The following is a 6,000-nucleotide window of genomic DNA, read 5'->3' on the forward strand; positions in this document are numbered from 1 at the left end:
GTACAAAGACCTAGGTACTGCTATCCAAGCTCTGTACCATCAGCCACGGCCTGAGCAAGGGGTCTAATAATATTACTTTACAGTCTCTCTGTAGAATGGGAAAATGACACCAGCAATACCTACCTCAGAGGGTTCGTATCAAAATTAAAAAGATTATTTACAGAGAAAATAACACAAGCAAACAATGAGCATCTGTATATAAGTGATTTTAAGACTCCCTAGTATACACTGAGGGCCATCAAAAAACAAGATGCTTGGGCACCTTTTTGCCATGAAGTCCCAGATCTTATCACTAGAAAATAGTTGATTTAAAGTGTTCACGTTATTTGTTCTACCCTCTCACACAGCTCCCTTTACTGTCTGCCAGGAGCCCAGCAGCTAGAACAAGCAAGGGAAGAAAGCAGGACCCATCAGGAGCAGCCTAGGACGACAGGGAAGTGGAGGGGCACCTTGGCTGGACTGTGGGCCAGTGCTGCCTCAGGTCCAAGTCAAGTCCAGAAAACACTGCTACAGTATAAAGTTTCCCGGTATTTCAGTGTTGGCAATGGATTCAAGCGTTACCAAAATCACTGTGTATACCAAGCGAAGTGAGTCTGCAAGCCAGGTTGCACCGAAGGGCTCCCAGTTTGACCTCCAAATTATTGCCTTCTAATGTCACTACTTTACAATCTCTAAACTCCTCCTCCTTTCTATGTACCAATCCCTTAGTTCATTCCTAATCTGGTATTTTTGCCACAAAATCCATTCCAGTTTGACTCTTGTAAGCAGGCCTGCAAAAGTGGCTACAATGCTGAGGATACAAACTTCTTGCTGGTAGGCAATTTTACTCTTTATGTTTGAGTTATTTTTTAACCTATTTTGATAAAAACATTAGGACACAGGGAAATCTGTTGTCCCGTACCATCAGCCTTTCACCACGCTTCAAATGTTGAAGGGCAGTACTGGACCCACGTATGGTGTGCAGACTTTCACTCTACCCTATATTTAAGGGGGTTATCATTATTGTTACTTACTTCATTCCCACAGATCTACTTCCATAAGCCAATTTTGGGGAGGGGGCAGCTATGTTGTACTTAAACAGAAGTCAGGTCCACATGACTAGATGCTCATGCACATCTGTCAGTGACCTGGAGATTCCTGAGGGTAGTTCTGTACCTGACTTGATGTGGTCAGAGGGGTTAATTAGAGGGATACGGGTTACCATTTGCTGAGTACCTCTAACATGTTTCATGTGTTAACTAATTTAACTATCCAAAGACCCCTCCCTTTATAAAAAGAAATAAGTAAGACTCAGAAAGGTTAAAAAAAAAAAAAAGAAAAGCTTGTCCAGGTGTCCATACAGCTAATCTGTGAAGGGCTGGGGTGTGAATCCAGGCCTACTGGGGGCCAGTGCCCAGGCTCTTTCCCGGCTCTGCTCAAATACCTGAAGACCAGAACAGGTGCCCTCAGGGCTGTTCCCCCCCACCCCCACCCCCCGCTGCCCCAGCCCACCGCGCACTGAAACTGACAGCTCTGTAGTCTCTTCCTTTCTGCTGATCAGCTCACTTCCGACAACATCCTGTGCTTATGTACCCTTGTATATAGTAATAGCAAGTGCAAGTCTAAGGTGTTTTCCCCCAGGGCATCAGAGTCCCTGACTCTAAGGCGGCCTTCCTGGAGCTCCCTCTTTGCTGGCAATGTGGGCTCTGGCCAGCCTTCTGCTGGGCCTCTCCCAGACCTCTCTGCAGCCCTCCACCATGCCTTCCTTGGCTTGGGTGGCACCTCTCCTTCCTAGAAAGTGTCCCTACACCGCCTCCTTCTCAGACTTCCCTTTCTCAACCTCCCCATTAGCTACTGAGATTTCCTCAAACTCTGTCTTCAGTTCTCTTCTTCTCGTACTATGAGTGCTGCCTCTCACTCAACTCCATGGTTTCAATGACCCCTAAAAGCTGGCGATACCCAGCAATCTCCCCTGAGTTCCAGGCCCACACATGTATCTGTCCGCTGAACATCTCCTGGGTCAACAAGCCCAAGCAGGCTCCTAAACCTGCCCCTACTCCTGTTCTCAGCCTTGGCCAATGGCGCCCTTTCCACCTGGCTCTTCACACAGAAACAAGAAAAGCTTGGCCTTTTCTCTCCCTCCAAGTTGCATCTCTTTACTAAGCCCTCCAATTCTATCCCTAAAGCTCTCTTGATAACACATGTCCCCAACTCTCTGTCCACACTGTCTAGTCCCCTCTTCTGTCTCTGCCTGCTCTCCTCGAGCTGCCTCCTAACTGGCACCCCTGGCTCTGGTCTTCTTCCTCTCCAACCCACCCTCCATATTGCTGCCAGACCGTTACAAAAGCCCAAGTGTGATCACCTTACTCTTGCTGTTTAACATCTTTCAAAAACACATTAAGGTCCTTTGCCTCTCTACCCAGAACCAAAAGACACTCTAAGTTGTGGTCACACTGAAATACTCTCAGGGCTCCCATCAACTGGGAAAGCCCTGCCCCTGCCGCTTGCATGGCTCGCTTTTACTTCTCACGACTCAGCTGACATTTCCCCGTTGCCCCCTGGAAGCCCTTTCCTAGCCCTTCTCTGCTGAAGTGCAGAAGTGGCCGCTGAAGTGCCACTCCTGAAACGCTCTATTGTCTGGGTAAAGTTTCTGGTCAGCCTATAGAACTGATCTGAGAGTCCCCTGAGATCCGGAACTGTATCTTACTCTCGGCATACTCAAGGCACAAAACCACTGTCTTCTTCTTAATTAAGGGACTTCATGAAGGAAAGCAAAAGATTTGTTTTCAGATCATATTTTTATCTTCGGGTAGCCCTGGCTAAAAAGAACACGGGAGTGGGGGTGCGGGATAGATCAGGTAACTAAAGGGCATTGTTAAGTCATAGTTAAAGGCAGGGCCATGGGAACTCCTTTTACCTGGTGTCCTTTCAAGACATCTGTACCCACCTAATGTCCCTGACAGGTAAAAGGGCCACAGGAGGCTGCCTGTAAGCAGCCCTCGTTTCTTGAGCTCTCCCTGATTTGGGAAAGCTTCCGTTCCCTTTTGGGTGCTTGCCATGTACATGCTTATTTGTTGAGTGAATAGTAATGTACCAGATATTAAGTTATAGGTCAGGGACACTGGGAAGAATGAAGGAAGAAGGAAGTACAGCACCTTCCTCTGTGGTAGCATTTTATCTTGAATGTATACGTGTAGAGCAAGTTGACCTCTATTACAGAAAACATTTCATTGCACTCACCTCAAGAGCTGCTGGTTCGGCAGCAGCAGATGTTTCTGTGATACTCCTTTGTAGCTTACCTGAAAATATTTTTCTGCCAGAGTCCTCATTTGAAACTGTAACTCAACGGATTCTACACACACACCCCTCACGCTGGCCTCAGTAATAACCAGTGAGAAACTACAATAAAAGCTTGATCCACCAGCAGATGGGGACAATAAAGAAGGAACCAGTTATTCCGATCTGTTTTACCAAGTACTAATTCACATCTCAAAATGACGAGGCCCGTGCTCTTGACCAGAACACTATGCCTGCCCGAGCTACTGTTTCAAAAAGAGCATACAACACTTTGGTTGGCCAGGGAAATGTGAAGAAATGGGCAGGAAATGCTGTTTGAAAGTGGCTCTCTAGGCCAGCTCAAATACTGAGATGGGCACACGCTCAGAACACCATTTCAGTGTTGCTGGCTGGTGAGGTCTCACCTTTGACATTAACAACTTGAGGGTTAAGAGTTTCTTTTCTCCCTGAAGGCTTTTCCTTTATGAACTCCATTCTATCGTTCATCTCAGTTCATCATTTTAAGTCAACGTTTTAAATAAACATGTTGGGCCCTAGCATTAACAACACAGCACACACACTTGATCAAAGTACCAATTCCATTTCACTGACCGTCACTGAATGTGGCAGAATTTGATAGAACCCTGCAATGCCAAATTAGCGTGTTTGGTTAGTTAGGGGAAGCGACCAGAGATCCCTGAAGCTAAAACAAAACCTACAGTTGCTCCTAGGAGTTTCTTCTCTTTGTATTCTAGTCTTTCCCCCTATATTCTTTCTCACAGAGAATCAAATGTGCACAGGATTCAACTACACAAAATTCACAGGAAGTTTACCATCCAGATTCTCCTTGCTAAAAGTAGAAGAAATCCCTCATGCCCAAGATATGGAAGGGACTGGGGTGGGAAACCAGTTGAAAAGGGAGCTATGAATAAAGAACAGTCAAATGATCTAGCTGTATGAAAAATACTGAAAATTTTAAGGGAAGATTGAATTTACGCTAATCGAAATCTAGCCTCTCGAAAATTCAGTATCTAGTGTTAGTTTCTCTTTCCACAAACAATTACTGATGGTATACATTTACATTTTATTTTACTTGAAACATTCTGACAAGCAACAAACAGAATTACAGAATAGTCAATGAAGAACACACTGAGGGTACATAATAGACACTGGGAATGACGGTTCTGATAGTACAGTTAAAGCTCAGAAGTTATAGTTTAGAAATACAGAATGACAGAACACAAGATACATTAAAGCTCTTCCTAAGTTTTTAAGAGTAAAGAACAATATATAATTTATAGAAAACTCAATTAATTTTAAAGTGCAATTTTTCTTCTAACTTAAAAAACTTTTATGCAAATGACAAACACAATGGGAGTAAATCAGCCTGTTAGAACAAAAGAATCTGAGAGTTAGGAGGGACTATAGTTCTATCATCTAATCCGCTCCATTTTACACGTGAGGAAACTGAACCCCAGTGAGGAGCTCTGCCTGGCTAATAAATACTTACAAGTTTTACATACTTCCCGAATATATGTTTAGGTTCACCTCCATTTCATGAGATATACTGCCATTTGTCCAGACAGTAACTAAAAGACATCACATTAAGATCTAAGCTCTGAATCCAGCTGACACTTGGTAGATTGTTGCAAAAAGGACACATAAAAGGTAAAAAAACAGCACTATTTTTTTTAAAATGCGAAGTCTTCATTTTAGCTTTACAATACCATCCACCTTATAAAATTATTCTACGTAGTAGGCACACTGAAATCAGAGACCAAAAGAAACTCGTAAGAAATGAGATGTTTTTATAGCCTTGAAGGATCTGTGCCATCTTTAAAGGGACCAGTTTGTATATACAAATGCAACACTCTTATAGTATACTATTTCCTAACTCTGTCTTTAATGAGGAATATATAATGTTAATTATCTGCTATGACCTTCTGATATTTTCTAGTGACAGATTTATAATTTGGGGGGAAAATATACCAAAATATTAGTTTAAGAGGAGCCAAATTTACCAGTGCTTTGTGTTGTCTTTATCAGTCTATATTGTACCACACATAAAGTAACCATGACAAAAAAGCAATTTAATAAAACATATTAAGTGCCTATTACGTGTAAGATGCTCAAACTGTTGGCTGGTCAACAGTTTTAAATTTAAAGTTTGTTAAATTTAAAATTTAAATTTTTAAAAATTTAAAAAGTTTAACAAACTTTCAAATTTAAAGTTTGTTACTTCAATTCTAGATAATGTGGTAATACATTATTCCAGAATCTTTTGGAACCTGGTGGCCCATTTTCTAAAAGTTGTTTTGACCGCACTGGCATTTTGAACCTCTGTACCTCATGCTCTTTCCCTTTGCCCTCTGTGTTAGTAATAAACTTTGGGGGGTATGCCTTATCTTTGTCATATTTCACAGATCCTCTGATTTTGCTTGCTTTGTTGGACTCTTTTCCTTCACCCGGTCTTCCCTGCTTTTCACTCTCATCTCCTGTCTCCTCGTATTTCCCCTCTTCTTCCTCGGTGTCCTCCTCTTCCCTCTCCCTCACTCCCCACTCTGCTTCTTCCCCCTCCCCCTCCCCTTCCTCCTCTCCTTCCTGGTCCCCCTCCCCTTCTTTCTCCTCCTCCTCTCTTTCCTCCTCCTCCCCCTCTCCTTCCCCCTCCCCCTCTTCTTCCTCTTCCTCCCCTACCTCCTCTTCTCCCTCTCCTTCCTCTTCTCCCTCCCCCTCTCCTTCCTCCCC

At 43.4% G+C, this 6,000-nt stretch overlaps 1 protein-coding gene across 3 annotated transcripts in view; it reads right to left on the bottom strand.

The window, feature by feature from the left end:
• RPGR (retinitis pigmentosa GTPase regulator) overlaps positions 1–6,000 on the bottom strand; it is a 52,872-nt gene that overhangs the window by 15,177 nt on the left and 31,695 nt on the right. The window lies entirely within an intron of this gene.

The sequence above is a fragment of the Phoca vitulina genome, unplaced genomic scaffold, assembly GCF_004348235.1.
Source record: "Phoca vitulina isolate PV1807 unplaced genomic scaffold, GSC_HSeal_1.0 scaffold35, whole genome shotgun sequence".
Classification (NCBI taxonomy): Eukaryota; Metazoa; Chordata; class Mammalia; order Carnivora; family Phocidae; genus Phoca; species Phoca vitulina.